Raw genomic sequence first — 22,728 nt, 5'->3', positions numbered from 1 at the left:
AATTATTTCCAGTGTCCTTGTGAACAGTGAAATATCCTTTGTTTTTTTTTAATTAGTCATATAGTGTTAAATAATGCTATATTAAAAACATGCTTATGTTGAATCAACCTTTTTCACTCTTATGATCACTTGGAATTTTTTCCTTTTCCCTTCATGTTGGAGTCTTCATTATTTGCTTTTATAATTGTGACTGCAGTCCAGACACAGCTTTTCACTGTTGTGAAGTTTGTAAGATTTGCTACTCATCTATTGTGTGTATTTCCCCTTTTGTTCCCCCCGAATGGTAAAGCATCATTTCTATTAGATGCATTTGTCATTCATGTGAATGGAAATTTAGTACATCATAGGTTCCTCTCCTGTAAAAACTAAGGTTAATAAATCTAAATTTCTGTTATTATAAAAATTATATATTCAAACTGCCTTAAAACCATACTGTGTCTTGCCTTGCAGACATACAAAGGGAATTTGTTGGGCGGAGAGTTGAGTGGGGAGGAGGGGAAAAAAATGAAGAAGGCACTAATTTTTGAAAAATGTGGGCCTAGTAGAAGAATATTGGCCAAGTTGAGTTGAGTTGTCCAAAAATGATTTTAAGAAAAGTTGACTGTTGTAATTATGTAGTGATGTGGGTTTTATAGGGTTGTATAGAAAATTCTGATCCAAACTTTGTATATTTTGTGTTAATAAACTTTGAGTTTAAAATGTTCATCCTTTAATGAAATTTTGCATACTGAGTCTATTTAGAATATTGAAAATAATGCATGTGGTGTTTTCCTTTATTACCCATTTTGTAGTCTTAATGTACAATATACTATCAGTTATTCCTAACAGCTTTTTTAAAAAGGAAACACACTTAAGTATGCTGAAATATTGCCTATGAAGTGAAAGGTTTTTAATGGAAGTAATGTGAACGCCACCCTTGTTTTGTGTTATAAATCAAGTTTTTGAAACATTTAAACTAAGTAAATTATTAGTGAAGAGGTTGCAACATGCCCTGTATCTGTCTTTTTCCCAGCTTCTAACCCAGATCAAGCTCTTATTTTATTTTCTTCCTGGATTGTTATGATAGTGCACTAATTGTCGTCCTGTTTCTACTCTGTCCAGTCCACAGTATTATTAAAGTTTCATCTGATAATTTCCCTTCCAATGGTAAATCTAACAATGACTTTAAAAACCTACCAGTGGCTTCCCTTGCCTACTGAATAAAGCACCAGATTGCTTATCCCATAGTATAAGTCCCTCTATATTTGCTTCCAACCTAATTTTCCAGTCTGTTCTCCTCATGGAGTCCATCACAAGTTCTATGGAAGCTGTTTTGTATTTGTTATTCCTTGAATGTATACTTTTTCCTCTTTCTGGGATGCCTTTCATTTCAAGTGGTTACTTGTTGAAATCTTATATATGTTTAGGGTCCAGGTTAGATGCCTTCTTTACCAGGATGTATCATTCCCTTGTGTTAGAAGGCATTCCTCTCTCTTCTAGCCCTTCTCATGTCCAAAGCTTACAGATATGGTCTATTAGCTCGCACTTTAGTTTGGACATTGTTACTGTTTTTGTTTTGGAAAGATGTAATCAATGATTTTTTTGAATTAGTGGATACAGTTCTTTTTAAGGTTGTCTGTAGACTTTTAAAAAAAGATTTTATTTATTTCAGAGGAGAAGGGAGGGAGAGAGAAACATCAATGTGTGGTTGCCTCTTGTGCACCCCCTACTGGGGACCTGGCCTGCAACCCAGGCATGTGCCCTAGACTGGGAATTGAACTGGCAACCCTTTGGTTTGAAGGCTGGCAGTCAATCCACTGAGCCACACCAGCTAGGGCTGTAATTGTTTGGCAAAACATAACTATAGGAAGGTCTAGAAAGTGGTTCTCAATTTTTTGTCCCCTTTTATACTCTTAAAAATTATTGAGGATCCCAAAGACCTTCTATTTAAGTAAGTTATATTTGTCGATATGTATTGGATTACAATAAATAGAGGCATTTAAAAAATATTTAATTCATTTAAAAATAATAAAACATTGCATATTAACATAACTTTTTAAATAAAAAATACATTTTCCCAAAAAACAAAAAAAGTGATAAGAGTGGCATTGTTTTTATGCTTTTGCAAATTAGTTTAATGTCTGGCTTAATAGAAGACAGAAATTTCCATGTCTGCTCCTGTATTCAGTCTGTTAAGATATCACAGTTCATAGCTTCTGGAAAGCTCCCCAGTACAGTTGTGACAGAATGAGAGTGCAGAAGGCAAATAATGTCTTAGTGGTACTGTGAAAGTGTTTTTGACATCTTGGATCCTCTGAAAGGGTCTTGGGGACTCATCAGGGTCTCTGGACTACACTTTGAGAACTACTAGTCCAGAAGTTACCTGACTGCACAATTTGATGGCCAACCTAGTAAAGTATCTTCTGATTTTTTTGAAGTCAGATGAAAAGATTGTTTCAGGAAACTTACTCTGTCATTCTTGGATTTACCAGGATTTTCATCCTGGTAAAATTTAGATTAAGTAGCCTTTTGGTGGAGAACTGGCACACTAGTCCTGTGGTTGAGGAAAATATCTGTGGAGAAACACTGAAGAAATAGGTCACCTGCCACCGTGTGGTCCTTACTGTTAACAGGTTGGGCATTCTAGTTCTGTAATTGAATAAGTCTTTATAATTCTGAACATTTGATGGGTTCATCTTATATGAATGCTTCTCCTATATGTGTAAGGTACTTATTTTATAGGCTAGGTGTCAGTTTATAATGATATTGTAGTATGGGACAAATGTATATAATATAATCAAATGATATAAAAGCTATGCCATTTTTTCACGTTATTGAGAAAGATTAGTCATTGCTTTTATTTAATATACTATAGCTTGTACTTTATCCAACTATCCGTGGATAAAATAGAAATATGGTGATTATTGCATAATGCTTTTAAATTTATTCTCATCATTGTTTTTATGTTTTTTAACATATAAAATGTGAATTTTATATTTTTCTTATAATGTATAAAAGATTAGACATGTTTATGGTCACCATATTTAACAAGGTAGGTAAAAAAATAATTACAAATATGTCTGTGTGATATGGTATAATTTTTATTGATATAGACTGAGTATAGTAGAAAGAACCGAGGCTTTGGAAACAGGTCATACGGATTTCAAACCTGGCTTTGCTTCTTACTGTGCCCCAAATTATATGGCTAGTACTTAACCTCTCTGAGCATCTATTTTCTCTTTTGTAAAATTGAGCTAATATGTACCTTTCAGAGTTGTCCTAGGGATTAGATGTTCTATATCTAGCATGGTGTTTGACACATGGTATGTACTCAGTTCATTGTTGCCTATATCTTAAAGCATATTGATAACATAATTATTCTACATCTATCTTTTTGGATACTTTTGCAGTCAAACCTTTTGAGCTATCTTGCCCCATTCTTTTCTTCATCGCTGATATTTAAACTGGGGCCACTTTGCTTTTAGAACAGTTCTCCTGGGTCTTTTCTAGTCATAATATCTCACGAATCTATGGAAATGTCACTCTAAGTCATCTTTCCTTTTAGTTTTTATTGCCCTTGTCCAGTTCTGCGGCACTGCACTTCTGAAATGATTTGTAATGATGGTAACAGTTGCTAACATTTGTTGAATAGTTATTATAGACCAAGCACTATGTTAAATGCTTTAAATATTTTTTTATCCTCACTTGAGGATATGTTTATTGATTTTAGAGAGGGTAAGAGAGCGAGAAAGAGAAACATCGATGTGAGAGAGAAACATCGATCCGTTCCCTCTCGTACGCTCCCCAGCTGGGGATTGAACCCAAAGCCTAGCTAGATATGTGCCCTGACCAGGAATCAAGCCCACAACCTCTTGGTGTTCAGGCTGGTGCTCCACACAACTAAGCCACCCAGCCAGGGCACGTTACATCTTTTATATGTACTATTTCTTTTAACCACACGACAACTTTATAAAATAGGCATCATTATTATCCCACTTTGCAGACAGGAAACTGAGACTTAGAAGTGTTTAATAACTTATTTAGTGCTTCACAGCTAGCAAGTAGCAGTGCAGGTCTTTTTGACTGCTAACCCCCAGGTTCTTAACTAGTACCTCCTAACTGGTTGCTCTGTTTCTAATTTCTTTTTCCCCTCCCCCATAAGTTTATCCTGAATTCTTCAGCCAGATTAATGCTGTGAAATGTTTTCATTGTCTTACCACTCTACTTAGAAATAATCAGCAGCTCTCCAATTTTTAAAACATCTCTTAAGAGATCATATTCTTAAACTTGGCATATATGACCTATTTGGTAATAGGGCATCAACTACATTTCCAACTTAATTACCTATCCTTTCTTCTCATTTCTCTTGTAGCCCAATTCCTTACTATCCCCTGAATATGCCTTGCTTATTCCCATGTACAGTCCAACCTATTGCGTATGCTGCTCCTTATGTTAGATTATGCCCATCCCACCCCCATCTTCAAGTCAGTATCTTTTGCAAATTCCCCTTCCTTCCTCCAAAAGTTCTAGCACTGAACCCCTTAATTACCTAGGTCTATGGTATATTATTTTGATATAAAATCAAGTTTTATACCATGGCATTACATTATTTTTTTTTAATGTAATTATCTCCCCAACTATCAAGAAAGCTGCTTGAGGTCAAGCTATCATATTTCTTTCATATCTTTTTTATCCCTAAACACCCAGTATCCAAATATTTTGTCAAATCTTAGTTCTGTGGACCCAACCAGCTTCATTTTGTGACTTAAATTTTAAAACGTTGATATTAATTATTACCAACATGTGATCTTTAAACTTTTAAAAGTAATTTGTTCTAACAAAGGAAATAATGAAAAAATGCAATACTTAATGTTATTAGCAAAATTTTATGATTGTGAGTAAGTCACCTTTTAAATTTTGAAGAATTAGAAGTAAGTAGTAAGGTTTGGAAAGTTTGTTAGGCTAGTTTCACACAGCACTTGGCCAAATGTAGATTTAAGTTACCCAGTGTGTCATTATAGTAATTAAATTTAGATTGTGTAGGACTTGATTTGGGATTACAAGATAAGGCCAGCCATCAAGTCTTACAAGGTCAATTTTCAAATTGCCTGCCCACATGTGTATATTTGTTGTTCTTTGTGCCTGTTTGTAAGGTCATGTAAAGTAAGAGGGTTATCTTATTTTTTATAAAAGAGGCAGTGGGCTAGTTCCAGCCTGCTAGATCATACCATTTTGTATGTCTCATGTCAATAGACAGTAAAAACTTGTGCCCTGGGAATGTGAACAGTACAAAGCCAGAGTGTATACCATGAAGTATACCGTCCACCATTATCCAGCCTTGACTTCGTGTGTGATGTTCTGTTTGTGGGCCAGATTAATTGTCTACCCTTGTCTAAGGGTATATGACAATAAATCTGGAACATGTGGCTAATATAATCTTAAATATTTATTGTTATAGTTTTTATTTCAAAAAAGAAAAAATCAATTCAATTGTGAATCAAAATTTAAAATTTGTGTGTAAATTGTTTTGGAGAAGGCCTTATTGAAAGGAATTGTTTGTGCTAGCAAAATACTGCTTTAGAGTCTGTTCTTTCATATATATATTTCATTTTAACTTTCTAACTGTAAGAGTTACTCAGTATGGTATAATTCACATTGAATTTCTAATATGCAGTTGTGGAATTAACCTCAAGCTTTTTTTCTGAGATTAGTTCTGGGATATGTTCCATAAAAATGTATTTAGTTCATATGTTTTCAGCTGCAAGCAGCAGAACCTAATTCAAATTGGCTTAAGAAATAAGAAATTTTATCTTCTTATAGAATAGGCTTCTGAGTTGGTTGAATACAGCAGTTCAACAATGTCAGTAAATCCCATATTCTTTCCTTTGCTCAATTCTGCTGTCCCTGGGATTGGCTTCATTCTCAGTGTAGTAGTAGCAAAACGGTTGTTAGTGATTTCGGGCACCATCTTCATACACAACAATTTCGAAAAGAAGAAGAAAGGTGTCTCTTCCCATGCCTCTGGTTTTGGAGAGAGGAAATGTTCTCCAAAAACCTCCATCAGACTTTTTTCATATCTTTTTGGCCAGAATTGGGTCATATTCTCATTCCTGAAGTAATCACTAGTAATTACCCTTGAATTTACCATGTCTGTGCCTGAATCTGGAGAGGTGTTGACTTCCCTGAGACATTGTATTAGAGTGGGATTCTTTTTAAAAGGAAGGAGGAGGAGGGGATGAGTGCTAGGAAGGCATGAACAGTGGACACTCGGGAAAGTAATTTGGAGAACCATAACTCTTCAGTGTTGTATTTGTGTTTGTAAATAAAAAGAATTGACAAGTTAATTTTTTTTCTTTTTCAAAACTAAAATATAGTTGTGGGAAACCCATTTTCATTTTCTGAATTGGAATTCACAGGCTCATACACTGTATTGAGAGTTAATATAAGACAGGCCTTTTCCTGTTGTTCTTTTGAGTTGCTTACTAGAAGATGGGGAAGCTAACTTCTTTGGTTGACAGTTTTCCTTATTTGAGGCATGTAGGTGTTGGAATAGAGTTTATCAGTCTATCAAGTGAGTGAGTGTGATAGAATTTATAGTTGCAAAACTATAAATTCCAAATTCCAAAATTTAGTAAATTAAGTAATAAACTAGGGACCTGTGGAATGATTTATGATTTGAATGACTAGCCTTAAAATTAGGATGCTACTTTAAAGTAACCCATAGATCTTGTTTTTCAATTAAAATGTATGGTGTAACTTAGTTTGACTCTGCCAGTTGTATGTTGGAAATCTAGAGGCAGTATAGTGAGGTGGTAAGAGAAGGGGCTCTGGAATCACACTGCCTGAGTTCAGATTGTGCCTTTGCCACTTCTTAGCGTGTGTTCCTGGGTGATGCACTTAACTTTCTTGTGTTTTGGTTTCCTCACCTAAAAAATGGGGCTGATAATAGTTCCTATTTCAGCAGGAGTTTTGTAAGGATTTATAGTAAGTTAACTGTAAAGCACTTAACATGATGCCTGGAATTTATTAAACACCCATAAGTGTTTTTGTTCATATATTAATTCATTCATGTTTTTCAACAAATATTTGATTGCCAGGCTGTTCTAGGTATAGCAGTGAACAAAACAGCAAAACTCCCTGAATTCATGGAGCATACATTTTTAAGAGAGGGGAGAAAGCAGAGAATAAACAAATTCTTAAGTTAAATACATAGTAATGATTATAAATGATATGGAGAAAAGCAGAGAATAAAATAGAGAACACTGGGTAGGGGAATTGCTATTTTAACTAAGAGGACAGAGAGGGCCTGACCTTAAGGAAGTGAGGGAGCCAGCCATGTAGATACGTGGGAGGCGTGAGGGCTGAGAGTGTGCGGCGTGAAGGGAATACCAGATGACTTACCCTGAGGCAGGAACATCTCTGTCCTGTATTCAGGAATCATCATCTAGGAGGTCAGTGTGGCTGGAGTGGAATGAGGGGAACGTAGTAATAAGAAATGAAGATAAGTAAGTAATGGTGTGGGTGTTGGGGAAGACAATGTAAGGACTTTGGCTGTAAAACTTGACTGAGATAAGCCATGCAAGTATCGACCAGTGATGTGTTATGATTCCTGGCTTACAAGGATCATTCAGGCTTCTCGTGCAGAGTAGGAAAAGGTGATTGTGGAGAAAATGGTTAGGAGGCTATTGCAGTAAGTGAGCTGAGGGATGATGGTGGCTTGGACGAGGGTGGAAGCTGCAGAGGTGGTAAAAAGTGGTTGGATTCTGAATATTATTATCACCAGTTATGTAGCATGTCATTTCTTAGTCACCTTATTTTCTAATTTTTTAGCTTTATATTTCTCTGTATGCTTTAATAATTAAAAGATTTAACTTTTAAAATAATGCCAAAACTATTGATATATTTTTGATGTATTTTTCTGTTTTTTTGAAATGTTATTTCTGATCTCTGGTATCTGGGTGCAAAGCAGCATAATATGTGGCCTTAGTTATGTTATTTGATGAAGGCTTACTCATTAGTTACTTCTAAAAACATTTCTGTATAAGTCTATACTATAATTTGCTTTCAAAAGTAACTTTGAGAAGGAAATTATCTTAAAGTTCTTAGTTTCTATGGTGGGCTATGAAGGGGAGAAGGAATTAAACTGAAGGAAGCCATGGCATACAGGGTTCTTTACTTTATGTGTTAAAATTGTTGGTATTTTAGAAAAATTATATTTATGTGTTTTTGCTCATTAGTGTAATACTTAGGTGCTTGAGGATAGACATTGCTATCAAATAGGGAAGAGTTGCTCACTGTTTAAGAGTTCTAGACTCAGGTTGTTTGAATTTCCAATTCTAGCTCTGTCTACTTCTAGCTGTGACCTTGGACAGTTTCCTAATCTGTATAGCAGGGGGAAGAATATTAATCCCATTGCAGGGTTATGGTGAGAATTACGAGTTAGCACCACCTAGAGCAGGTATCTGTTGTTACTATTATTTTCATTATTATTAAGCCAGGATGCTTTGTGACCTATCTCCTGTCTTCTATTCAGAGGAAACACCAGCCTAAAATTTAAATTAAATTGAAAAGCAATTTAAGTCTTCAAGAATAAAGGGTGTTACATTGATACCATTTTGTCTATACTACTTAAAACCTGATTTCTCCGTTTTTGATCAGCATCTTTGCGCGTTTAAATTCAAACTTTCTTCTCTCACGAAATCTCTCATAACAAGCTGTCTCATTATTTTTATTTCTTTCCTTCCCTTCTCAAACTTACTAGCTTCTACTAGTTTCTCTTCTAGGAGTACCTGTTTCCCTTTAAACTTTCTCCTTTTCCTGTTTAATTACTCTGATCTGTATGATGAGGGCTAGGAACCAAGGGAGTAAAGAAAAGAAGCTATGAATACTGATACAGCAACATTTTTTATGTTGTTACACTTAGCTGCCTATGTAGAGGGTGTGACATATTTTGCCTTTTAGAAAGAAGTCTGCTTAGTTTTAAAAGGACAAACAGATAGATGATTCAGACCTGTGGCAGGACATTGGTTCAGGACTTTGAGGTTAGCCTTTTTCCTAGTGATCAAGAACTGTAAGAGCAACTATCATATCTATATGAATGAGACTGACCTGGGACTCTCCTTTGATTCCTCAGGATCAACCATGGATAGTTAGAGTAGACCTGCCAGGTAAAATACATGTGTATATCACATGCAGTATTTGTGACATATTATACTAAAAATTATTTGTTGTTTATCTGATATGCAAATTTAACTGGGTGTCCTGAATTTTTACCTGCTAAATATGCCAACCTTAATTAGAGAGAGGCTAGACAGTTGACTAAACAGTATTTCTTAGTATTCTCTATGGTATTTGGGGATGGATGTGTAACTTGGTGTAGTGGATATCAAGGTACCTCAGTGCAATAACAAATAGACCAACTCAAATTGGTTAAACAAAGAGAATTTATAAATTCATGTAATTCAAAATTCCAAAGGGAATGAGGGTCCCTGGCCTGGTTTGATTAAGACTCTTAGCCTTTGGCCCTGTTTCTCTACTTTTCTCTTGGCTCTCCCCTCCATGAGCTTTTTTCTCAGTCTGGATTCCCTGGTAGTACAAGATGACTGCTTTTGGCTCCTCTGATTACATGTTTCCTCATTTCTGGGGGAGGAAAAGGATGCTTTTCACAAATATAACAAAAATCCTGAGCTTGACAGTAGACTGTACTTGTGTTCCAAAGGATCACTGTCTTAAAAGCTGAATTCCTTGAACTGTTATTATATTTATCCTCACCTGAGGACATTTTTTTATTGCTTTTAGAGAGATGAAGGGAGAGAGAGAGAAATACCAATGAGAGAGAGAAGCATCGATTGGTTACCTCCCAAATGTTCCTGGACTAGGGATCAAACACACCCCAACCAGAATCAAACCTGCAACCCAGGCATGTGCCCTGACTGGGAATTGAACCCACCACCCTTCGGTTATGGGACAATTATCCAACCAACTGAGCAATACCAGCTGGGGCTTGAGCTATTATTAATTATAGATTTCTCTATCTAGTACAATGGCTCTTAAATTTCAGTGTTCATCAGAACCACCTGGAGGATTTTTTAAAACACAGATTGCTAGGCCCTGATTCAGTAGCTTTGGGGTTAGATTCTAAGAATTTGTATTTGTAACAAGTTTCCAGATGTTACTGATTTGGCTAGTCTGCAAACCATACTTTGAGAACCACCGCCGTGTCAAATCCGGGCGTATTCCTCGAGTTGGGGAAGGAGTCAGTCCCATAAACTCCTTACCAGTGTGGGGAATGAACAAGATACGTTTTGAGATTATTACAATGTCCGTTAGAAAGGACTGTTGTTTTGCCTATCCAGCTTCCCTTCTCTCTTAGGTGACAGCTTCCTGATTTTTTCTTTGGAACCATTCTTTCCCCATTTGTAGTCAGTGTGGTTTGGGTAGAGTTGACCTACTCATTCGCTTTAATGGTGGTACAGGAGGTAATAATCTTTGTAATATGGTCAATGCACATTACTATAAATTACTATTTACTGTCCTGGCTAGTGATATAAAGATGGCATGATCCCTTAGAGAGATCAGACTGTAATTAAAGAATACACACATGTAAACAAATGCTTGATGTACTTTTTATAACTTCCTCCCTTTCTCCTAGTATCATCTAATACACATTTCCATTATATAATGTATTATTACTCCCTTTATAATAGTAACCATACTTATTATTGGTTGTTTAGTGTCTTTAGTCCTCATTAGATTATAAATTTCATCAGGATAAGGACTAAGTCCATAATTAACTGCTGGATCTCTAGTATCTGGCATTGTCTCTGGCACATAGAAGTGCTCAGTAAGTAATTGGTTGAATGAATGTTTTAAATATAGTGATAGAAAAATGCATAAACAGAGAGTGAATTATTGGTTTACTGGTGGGGTAGTGGACAGGTAACAGCCTGGATAAATTCTCAGAGGTGTTAAAGTACATTGGTATGTTTTGGGAACTATAAGTAATTCAGTTTTCTTGAAACATAATGTGTGTGGCGGGAAATGGTGGTACATGAGTCTGGAGAGGTAGGTGAGGGCCAAATAATGAAAGGCCTTGAATGCTACACTTAGAGGTTGGATTTTATCTGGCGGGCAGTTTGGGAAGCCACTGACTGACTGATTTCAAGTAGGGAAAAGATTTGTTGGTTGCAAAGTGAAAAATAAATTGGAGGAGAGCAAGGTTAAGGAAGGGAAACTGATAAGGAGGCTATTTCAGTAGAGATGAAAGATGTTACGAAAGCCCAAGGTAAAAAAATATTTATGGGTGGGGGTCGGGGGACTCTGCACAGAATTCAGGTGTACTCATGGAGATTTCCACCATAAATTTACTTAATTTTGTTGCATCAACAGAAACATTGTATTAGCCAGTCTTAACTACTGATCCATAGTTTAGCATTCATGTGTACTTTATATTTGTAACCCGAGATTGTATTTTTGCTTCATATTCTAATCATTTTTTAAAAAATAAATGGGATGACCCTGGCCAGGTAGCTAAGTTGGTTAGAGTGTCGTCCCAATATGCCAAGGTTGTGGGTTTGATTCCTGGTCAGGACATATATTTAAGAGTCAGCCAATGAAGGCATAAATAAATGGAACAACAAATTGATGTTTCTCTTTCCCTTCCTCTCTCTAAATGAAGTTATTTACTTTTAAATTTTAAAAAATTGATTGAGGAAATATAAAACTTATTCCTTCCTCCCTACTCCCCAAGAACCTAAGTTAAGGTAGTAGCAGTGAGAGTGAATAGGAGAGTTGTTTAAAAAGTAGAATTGATGGGACATAAAGACTATCCCGAGAAAAATGAAAATCTAGAATGAATTTTAGTTTTCTGGCGTGGGAGATGGTGATACTATAAGCCGAGAGACACAATTAAGGAGCAAGGACAGATTTGGATCATATATTCTCTTATATCAAAATGAGGCAGAGGTGAAATGGCCCGGGTTTTCTCTTTTTGGAGAGATTCTTTTCCTTAGGCTTTACGAGGGGTGGAAAGGTGAGTGGTTTCTACTGCTTCCCGTTTTGAAACCTAGAGCAGATGGTAGTAAATCAAATACTGAGTTCCTAAAGTTTTGGGAGAGATTGCAGTGGGACCCTGATTGCACCCAGGGTATTAGTTGCTGAGGTCATATTAAATTTCTAGATATATAAGCTGCCCCATCCTTTTTGAAAGCAAGTGGGCATAAATTACAAGAAAATTAACTCTTAAGATTCATGAGTTAGATTTAATACCCCAAAATTAACTCTTAAGATTCATGATTTAGGTGTGTGTTTGTTTGTTTTTTAAAGATTTTATTTATTTATTTTTAGAGAGATGGGAAAGAGAGAAAGAGAGGGAGAAAAACATTGATGTGTGGTTGCCTCTTGCACACCTCCAACTGGGGACCTGGCAACCCAGGCACATGCCCTGATTGGGAATCGAACCGGCGACCCTTTGGTTTGCAAGCTGGCACTCAAATCCACTGAGCCACACCAGCCAGGGCTTATGATTTAGGTTTTGAATGGTGGAAATATGAATTGATACAGCCATTCTAGAAAATTTCGTAGTATCAGAATTCCTCTTCTGGAAATCTGATCTGTAGAAATAAAAGTATCAACATGTAAAAGTATGTGTATGAAATATTGTTTTTAATGGCACAAATCAGAAATAGGCTGAATGTCCAACACTAGTGGGTATGGACATATAAAATGTAATGCACTTATGCATGTTGTGAAATATTTATTATGCAACTCAAAGAGAGTGAGGCAAATACGTATATCTTGACCTGGAGGACAAGCCAGTTATTAATAACATCTCATTTTTATAAAATAAAAACTATTTTATATCTTTGTTAAGGATTATATAAACATGGAGAAAGGTGTATTTTATTCTAGGTACTCTTCTAATGGTTGGATATATAGCAGTGAACAAAACAAAGTCCTTGCTTTATGCAGGAGAAAATAATGACAACAAAGAAAGTAAGAAGTAAATGTATATTCTATGTTCAGTGAAGTGTTATAGAGAAAAAACCTGGCTAAGGGGGATGGAGGGTGGAGAAGGAATTACTGTTTATTTTGGGTAGTCAGAGGAGGCCTCATTGATACTGGTGATTTATCCTTGTTATTGTGAAATTAAATACATATGAATAAGTGTATAAAATATAAATGCACAGTTTACTGACTTCATAGAAAGTGAATAACTATGTAACCACCACTTAAAGTTGAAGAGACTCAGCTTCTCAAAAGCCAAAAAAGTCCCTTTCCAATTATATTCCCCTTATTCCCACCAGAGGTAACCATTGACTTGACTTTTTACAGTAATACCATGTTTTTCTTTATAGTTGCATTCCTAGATGATATATTTTAGTTTTTCTTGGTTTGGGATTGATATATGTGGAGTTATAACATATGTATTCTCTTGTGTTTTTGTTCAGCATTATGGTGCCACCTATACTGTTTTCACCTAACTGTAGTTTTTCCTTATTGCCATATAGTATTATATATCACAGTTATTTTCTAAGGTTGATAGATATTTGAGTAGTTCTGTTTTGGCTATTATGGACAGTGCTGCTATGAACATTTTTTCATATAGGCCCTGTTTTCACATCAGTGCATTTCTGTAAGGCATATCTAGGATTCAGAATTCTGTGTATCTATCCAGATTCTAAAATATGTATATTTCAGCTTTTCTAGAGAATGCCAAACTATTTGCCTCCATACTAGTACATGAATTACTCTACATTTGCAATAACCCTAGGTATTGTCAGACATTTACATTTTTGGAAATCTCATAAGTGTAATGGTATCTCATTGTAGTTTAAATTCATTTACAGTGTCCTTATTCCTAATGAAGTTGATCATCTTTTCATAAGTTGGCCTTTGGGTTATTCTTTTTTATTAAATGCCTTTTCATCTTTTGCTCATTTTTCTATTTGTTGTGTTATTTTATTTCTTTTTTTTAAAAGGATTTTATTTATTTATTTTATTTTAGAGAGAGGGGACTGGAGGGAGAAAGAGAGGGAGAGAAACATCAATGGGTGGTTGCCTCTGACACCTCCCATCAGGCAACTGGCCCGCAACCCAGACATGTGCCCTGACTGGTAATTAACCGTTGACCCTTGGGTTTGCAGGCTGGCACTCAATCCACTGAGCCACACCAGCCAGGGCTCTTACTGATTTCTTAGGAGTTACAGGTCCTGGATATCAGTCCTTGTCTATAACATATGTTGCAAATATCTTCTCTTAAGGTGACATTTTGAGCAGAGGCCTAAAGAAAGGGAAGGAGTGAGTCAGGGGAGGGGAGATAGCTGAATGAAGGGTATTACAGGTACAGAGAACAGTAATTACGAAGACCTAAAGGCAGGAGTATTTTTGAAATGCTGCAGGAGTAGAAGAGGATACTTACCTGAAGCTGGCAAAGAGAAGGGTAACCCAAATATTTACTGACAGATGAATGGATAAATATCATTTAGAATAGAAGAGCAGATAAAGTGCTTCCCAGGTAAGGTCAAGTTAAGGGAGTAGGGAGTTCATCATCACTGAGCCCTTATTATATGAAATGTTAAAGGGACCTATCTAAGAAAAAGAAGATAAAAAATATGAACAGTAAAATGACAACAAACTCACAGCTATTAACAACCGAACCTAAAAATAACAAAAACAAAAATAAACTAAGTAAACCACTAGAACAGGAACAGAATCACAGAAATGCAGATCACATGGAGGGTTATCAGTGGGGGAGTAGGAGAGGGAGAGAGGGGGAAAAGGTACAGGGAATAAGTAGCATAAATGGTAGGTAGAAAATAGACGGGGAGGTTAAGAATAGTATAGGAAATGGAGAAGCCAAAGAACTTATATGTACGACCCATGGATATGAACTAAGGAGTGGGGGAATGTGGGTGGGACAGGTGTGCAGGGTGGAGGGGAATAAAGGGGGGGGAAATGGGACAACTGTAATAGCATAATCAATAAAATATATTTTAAAAAATTCATGGAGTGTTACTGGTAAAAACATAGATTATAAAATTTAATCCTTGATATTACTACAAATATTTAAAAATAGAATATGGTGAAGGAAAAGAATTAGAATATGATCAAATAAAAACATAGATTTGATCATGGGATTATGGACAACTTTTGTCCTAGGTTTGCTATTAAGTAGCAAAAACAATGTTTAAAAAGTACATTTGAAAAGATTTATGAATAGATACTAAAGTTAAATTTGAAAACAATTAATCTTCAGGAAGATAAACTTGGAGTTCCCTCTTTCTTTCAGGCATTGATAAATAGAAACTCTGTATTAGTTTCTTATTGCTGCCATAACCAATTACCATAGTGGCTTAAAACAACACAGATTTATTATTTTGCAGTTGTAGATATCAGAAGCCCTAAAATCAAGCTGTCAACAGCTGTATTCCCTTTGATGGCTCTAGAAAAGAATCTGTTTCCCTGCCCTCTCCTCCTTCTAGTGGGTGCCTGAATTCCTTGACTCCTGACCCCTTACATCATTTCACAGCCTGCCACATTGCATCCTTTCTCTCTCTTTTTCTCCCCCACCCAGCCCTTCCCTCTTTCTGCCTTCTCTTCTGTGTTTCTGTTGTCAAATCTCGTTTTCTGACTGATGTTCCAGCCTCCGTCTTATAAAGATCTTTGTGGTTTCTTTGGCCCACTTGGGTAATCCAAGAAAATCTTTTTGTCTCAATATTCTTAATCACATCTGCAAAGTCTTTTTTTGCCATGTTATATAACATTCACAGGTTCCAGAGATTGGGACGTGGATATTTTTGGAGGACTATCACTCTACCACAGACTCTAAATTTGACAATAAAATTTTCACTATCCCCCTGGGGCTTTGATGGGAAGAGTTGGAAGTACAGAGAAAAAAGAAAGGCTCCCTCTGGCTGATGTGGCTCAGTGGATTGAGTGCCAGCCTGTGAACCGAAAGGTCACCAGTTTTATTCCCAGTCAGGGCACATGCCTGGGTTTGCAGGCCAGGTCCCCAGTTGGGAGTGTGTGAGAGGCAACCAATCGATATATCTCTTACACATCAATGTCTCTCCCTCTCATTCTCACTTCCTTCCCTTTTTCTAAATAAATAAATAAAATCTTATAAAAAATTAAAAAGAGAGAGGGCCCTTACTAGGAGAGAAATGAGCTTGGTGAAGGTCATATCTTAGTTTTTAATATTCTATAACATGTGCCATAGAGGGCTACCTTAGAGTTAGCCTTACACATGAGGGGTCCCTGAAAGACCACTGGAAGCTTTTAAGTCATACCTTGGTATAGTTGATGCTTCAAGAGAAAAGAGGATTGTATTTTGTTAGAAGATTGGCCTGCTTAACAACTGTGTGACATTGAACAGTCCCGATCTATAAAGTGGGAGTAGTAATACTTAATTCACAAATATTTTATAAGAATTATAAAATACATATACACACACATATACAAATTATTTCATTATACATACATATACTAGTTCAGTATCTGGCGTATAATAGGTACTCACTTTTCCTGAAGGTCAGTGATCTTGTGATATAGTGATAGGGAAATGTTAGAGAAGTTAGGGTGAGGGACTTGTGCTGGAGGTTTTGCTAGAGGCAGCTGCACATCTCACTTGCTAGAAGCTACCTGATTAGTCTATGTTTGGCTGTAAGATCAGAATGGATAAGATTTTGGGATAAGACAAGTAATGAATTGATACTTGTAGATAGTGTGGTTGATCATCATTCTTTTTCTATGGCTCATTTTACCTTTTTCTATGGGAAATTAAAAAATTTGTTTCTGTCTCCAGGCTGACCTTTTTTGGTTGGTTGTTTTTCTGCCTTCAGTAAAATTCCACTGCTGTTCTTTGAGCTTAATTATTCTTGCATCTTTACTTCCTCTCTGTGGTAAGCCTAAATGCTGATCATTTCATGCATTACCTAATTCAACAAATATTTATCACATGAAACACGTATATCTGTGAAACACTCAGCACTGGAGCTACAAAGATAAGAAAATGTGTGTCCTCAAGAAGCTCATAGTTTTAGTACAAAGACAGGTCAACAGCTAAACTATAATGAGTAAGCTTTATATTAGAAGATTCAGAATAGCTTTGTGAAATCAAAGAGGAGGTGGTGCTAATAATTAGGCCTAAAAATGTGAGGGAAGGTTTTAAGGAAAAATCTATATACTACCTGAGTCTTAAAAAAAGTAACTGGGTAAGGGAGTGTAGTGTGAGGGTTTGGGGGAGAGGGAGAAATGGGCATTCTATGAGGTACAGGGAACCATGTAAAGAAAGGCATGAGAAAGTGTGTGTTGGGATGAGCTGTGGGTGTTCTGGTGTGGCTTGGGTGAAAGGTGCCTGTGGAAAACTAATAGGAAATAACCATAGAAGAGTAAGCAGGAACCAGACCGTGATAGGTAGTAGGGAACTTTTGAAACATAATTTGTTATACCAGTATGATTAGATTCAAAGCTCAAAAACAGCAGGGAAGGTAGGAAAAGAACAAGGAGATTGGTCTCTGAGAAGCCCAGGGTGAGATTGTCAAAAAGAAAAAAATAGCTAACAGTGTAAAACTTAAAGTGATTATATGAAATAAAGACAGAAAAGTTTCAAAAAAATAAAGGAAAATTTTCTGGTGGACTTTGTTACTGAGAAGACATTAATAAAACATATATTTAGTGAAGGGGATAGAAATTAAATTAACAGTAGATTGAAGAGTGAATGGGAGGTGAAAAAATAGAGACAAGTATAGATCAGTCTTAGAAAACTTGCCGTGAAGCATAAGTGAGAGGTAGCTAGAGGGACATGTGGAACTGAGAAACAGATTTTTTTTTAAATGATATAAGAATCGAACATGTGTTATGTTTTGGTGGAGATAATAGAGATAAAGTTGCGTATATGTGTGTGTGTGGTTTGATGACAAAGGAAGGTTATGTTTGGAGGTCAGGAAGGATTATCACCCTAGGGAAGAAGGAGGGATACCGTTGTCTAATACTTAGTAGGAAGAAGATGGGTTTGAAGAAAATGTAGGTTGGAAAATTGGGGGAGGTCAGATTTTTTTCTGGTGGAGGGCAGTTGTGAGAGAAGAGGTATATATATATAGTGTCGGGCTTGAGATTTGGAGTAGCCACTGGACACTGTGTGGGATGGAAAAGGTCACTGATCAAAGGCATATAGATGAATAACTAATAGGATAGTTAATCTCAGTTAAGATGAAGGACTTATAGATTTGTGGTGGCACAAATCCCCAGCTTGTGATTTCTTCAGCAGAACGCAGCAATTGTGGTATGGGAACAGAGAAAGGAGGTTGTGAGATTGATTCCCCATGGTTGGGAGATCTGTGGGCGGGTCTGCTGGTAGAAGGACAACAAGGAGGGGTGGGTGGAGATACTGATGGGAGAGTGGTTGCTGCACAATGGAGGGAATCGTTAAGTAAATTATGACATATCAAAAACTATTTTGCAGCTCTTAAAATTTAGGTTTATTAAGAGTTTATCAAGTACTTACAATGTTAAGGTAATAAAAGTGCTGTGTTGTACAAAGGTTTAGTAATGATCAACTATAATATTCTAGGCATAATGATGAAAACATAACTCTCAAAACCAAAGAATATTGGTCACCCTATTTGCACATAATAATTTGATAGGGATTATTATCTTCACTTACAGGTGAAGAGAATGAAATTTAGCACAGGTGACTTGTTGAGAGTCATTACTTTGGTAAATGGCAGGAAGATAACTATTATAGTACTTATTGAATAGTTAGTATCAAGCATTGTTTTATATATGCATTCTTTCTTAATATTTTCCCTAAACACTGCTCAATTTTTATTTTTCAGTTAAGACAACAGAGGAGAATAATAATATGAGCAATAGATAACTAAGTATCAAAAGAGTGACACTTTAGAAGTTCAGGAAAAGGGGATGTTGTGGGCTAGGGTGGAACTAAGCCTTTGGAGATGATAATTTGAACTTCGACTTTGAAGGATGGGTAGGATATTCCTATTTTTTGGGTCTCTGATTTCCTTTTTTCACATTAAAAAAAAGGTTCTCTATAATAGTCTGGTATATTGTTTCTGGAGTCTTTTGCTCAGATAAGGAAAAAAAAAACATTACTCTTACTTATTTTTAATGAAAAGACCGAGGCTGTCATAGACATTATAAAGGGACCCAATACAGATCCCTTTTTTAGGGATTTCCAGATCTCTAGTGTATTACATTTGAGACTGCTTTAGAAATAATGGAAGAAACAATGGCTTCTAGCTAACTTTGCAAGTTGAATCATGAACTCCTTGGTAGGCCTTCTAGAATAAGTTTCAAATATAAGTATAAATCTGTGTGATTATCTGTCTATCTATCTATCTATCTATTGTTTTCTCCCTTACACAGTCATTTATATTTGAGTGTTATTTTTACTATAGTTACTGGGAGAAAACACTTCTTTAGAAATGATTAAAAAGCCACTAAAGCCAAGCATTCAGCTCTTTCATGCAGAGCTGGAATGGGCAGAAATACGGACTTTTTTTAAGGATATGGCAGTAGTTTCTCCTTATCTGTGGTTTTGGTTTCCATGGTTTGTTACCCATGGTCAGCTGTGGTCCAAAATATTAAATGGAAAATTCTAGAAATAAGTTTAAAATTTTGCACGGTTCCAAGTAGCATAATGAAATCTCATGCTGTCTGACTTTATCCTGCCCAGGATGGGAATCATCTCTTTGTCCAGCTCTTCCACATTCTGTTTACTACCTACCTATTAGTCATTTAGTAGCTGTCGTGGTTTTCAGGCTGATTGTGGTGTTTCCGCAGTGTTTGTGTTCACGTAATCCTCACAGTAGCCTGACACTACATCACGATGCCTATGTCATTCGCTTCACTTGATCTCATCATATAGGCATTGTATCATCTCACATTACAAGAAGGGTGAGTATAGTATAATAAGATAGTTTGAGAGAAAGATTATATTCACATAACTTTTACTACAGTATATTGTTATAATTGTTCTATTTTGCTATTGTTAATTTTTTACTGTACCTAATTTATAAATTAAACTTTATCATAGGTAGGGAAATATAGGGAAAAATATAATGTACATAGGGTTTGTTACTCTCTGGGCATCCACTGGGCATCTTGGAATGCATCCTTGGAGGTAAAGCGGGGACTACTGTAGTTTAAATTTCCACTTACCTTTTTCTGTAGTCTTGACACTTTTATTCTATGGGTTTTTTTTTTTTAAGATTTCATTTATTTATTTTAGAGAGAGGGAAAGGGAAGGAGAAAGAGGGAGAGAAACATCAATGTGTGGTTGCCTCTCACATGCCCCCTACTGGGGACCCGGCCTGCAACCCAAGTATATGCCTTGACTGGGAATTGAACTGGCGTTCGCAGTTCACTGAACACTTTGGTTCGCAGCCAGTGCTCAATCCACTGAGCTACACCAGCCAGGGCTATTCTATGGTTTTAGTGACAAACATTTGAATATAAAAACCGTAAATTAAGGAATCTAAAAATATACTAGAAAAGATTTATTAAGAATGATCTCACTTTACTCATAAGGATTGCCATGTGTGGATTTATTTTTTGTTAGTTTTATATTTGGAGATGCCTATAATTTCCATCTGTAAGTTTCTATAAGAAGTAGTCACCATTGTAATTGTCTCGTGTAGATCAAATACATATCTAATGAACTATGTCTTTATTTGGTAACTACAAAGAAGTAAAGATAAAACAGACAATTTAATGAACTCTGAAAATATAGCTTCAATAGGGTAAAGCATACTTTAAAAACAACCAAAACTGACTTGAGAAGAAATTGAAAGTCTTTATAGTCTTTTACCATAAAAGAAATTGAAAACAATTGTAGGCCCATACAGTTTTCTTATTGTGATTTTTAAAATCTCATAAAATTTACAATTTAGTAGTGTTAAGCATAGTCACATTATTGTGGAACATATTTCCAGAACTTTTTCATCTTGCAAATTATACCCATTAAACAACTCCCTTTTCTTCTTCCTCTCAGCCCCTGGTAACCACCATTCCACTTTTTGTTTCTATGAATTGGACCACTTTAGTGGAATCATTACGTTTGTCTTTTCCTGACTAGTTTATTTCAGATAATATAATGTCCTAAAGGTTCATCTATATGGTAGCATGTGACAGGATTTCCTTCCTTTTTAAGATTGACTAATACTCCATTTTGTATATATGCAGTATTTTGGTTATTTATTCATTTGTTAGTAGAAATTTGGTTGTTTCCACTTGCGGCTATTGTGAATAGTGCTGCTATGAACATGGATGTCCAGGTATCTCTTGGATACCCCGCGTTCCATTCTTTGGGCTATATGCCCACGTTGGGATCATATGGTATTCCTAGTTTCTATTGTTTGAGGCACTGCCACACTGTTTTCCATAGCGGTTGCACCAGTTTACAATCCTACCAACAGTGCAACAGGGTTCCAATTCCTCCAGATCCTCACACTTGTTATTTATTTTATAGTAGCCATGCTAATCAGACTCACATAGTTTTATAGTGAGTTCTATCAAACATTTCTGGAAAATAATAACTTTACATAGACTCTTTATGAATCTAGAAAAATAACTATGAATTTGTTGTAGGTATTTTGTATAAGTGGAATCATAAATTTTTGACCTTTTGTGTCTGGCTTATTTCACTTAGAATAATGTTTCTAAGGTTTATCCATATTGTAGCATCTGTCAGAACTTTATTTCTTTTTATGGCTGAATAATATTCCATTATATGTATGTACCCACATTTTGTATATCCATTGATCTGTTGATGGACACTTGATATGTTTTCACAACAAATGTAATTTTATTTTTTTAATTTTTTATTTTTAAAGATTTTATTTATTTGTTTTTAGAGAGACGGTAAGGAAGGGAGAAAGAGAGGGAGAGAAACATTGATGTGTGGAGATACATTGATTGGTTACCTCTTGTATGCCCCCAGTGGGGGACCTGGCCCACAACCTAGGCCTGTGCCCTAACTGGGAATTGAACCGGCAACCTGTTGGTTCGCAGGCCAGTACTCAGTCCGCCAAGCCACTGCAGCCAGGGCACAAATGTAATTAAAAAAAGATATAATTTATTGTAGTAGCAGCAACAATTGAAAAGGTATCTAGGAACAAAAATCAACAAAAGATGCACATGACTTTTTTTTTTAGCCTTGTTTGAAACTAGCCCACATGCTACAGAGCTTGAGGCCAGCTTCAGTATTACTTTCCCTCCTTTTACGACCACCAAGACCAGTGTTCAGAGCACATGACTTTTAATGGAGAAAATAATGAAATTTTATTAAAAGGTATTTGAGAAGATCTAAGTAAGTTGAGGTACCGTATTAGTGAATATGTAGACTCAACATCATGAGCACATTAGTTTTTTATAAGTTAATTTATGAGTTTAGTACAATTCTATTATAATGATAAGGGTATTTCATATAACTTGACAAGCTCTGTCCAAAATTTATATAGAATAGCAAATTGCCAAGAAAAATTGTAAGAATTTACTCTTTCATATAGCATGACTTATAAAGCCATACTAATTAACAATGTGGAATTGGGCACAAAATAGACCAACAAGTGGAGCAGAATAAAGAAGCCAGAAACTGAACCCCTTCATATAAGGAAACTTAATATATGATAGTGAGAGCTTTTCAGGCGAGTGAGGAAATTATGGACCTGCTAAACAGTAAGGTAATGCAATAGGTAATTGGTTATCTCTTAGGAAAATAATAAAATG

At 35.9% G+C, this 22,728-nt stretch overlaps 1 protein-coding gene and 1 non-coding gene across 3 annotated transcripts in view; one reads left to right on the top strand and one right to left on the bottom strand.

Moving 5' to 3' along the window:
* PIK3R3 (phosphoinositide-3-kinase regulatory subunit 3) overlaps positions 1-22,728 on the top strand; it is a 72,796-nt gene that overhangs the window by 2,132 nt on the left and 47,936 nt on the right. The gene's annotated exons all lie outside the window — the stretch shown is intronic.
* Positions 22,155-22,270, bottom strand: LOC112314691 (small nucleolar RNA SNORA61). The gene has a single exon (XR_002975823.1). It is a non-coding gene; the product is annotated as a small nucleolar RNA SNORA61 (small nucleolar RNA).

The sequence above is a fragment of the Desmodus rotundus genome, chromosome 3, assembly GCF_022682495.2.
Source record: "Desmodus rotundus isolate HL8 chromosome 3, HLdesRot8A.1, whole genome shotgun sequence".
Classification (NCBI taxonomy): domain Eukaryota; kingdom Metazoa; phylum Chordata; class Mammalia; order Chiroptera; family Phyllostomidae; genus Desmodus; species Desmodus rotundus.
The sequence above is the reverse complement of the archived record's forward strand: the minus strand, read 5'-3'. Positions and strand labels throughout refer to the sequence as shown.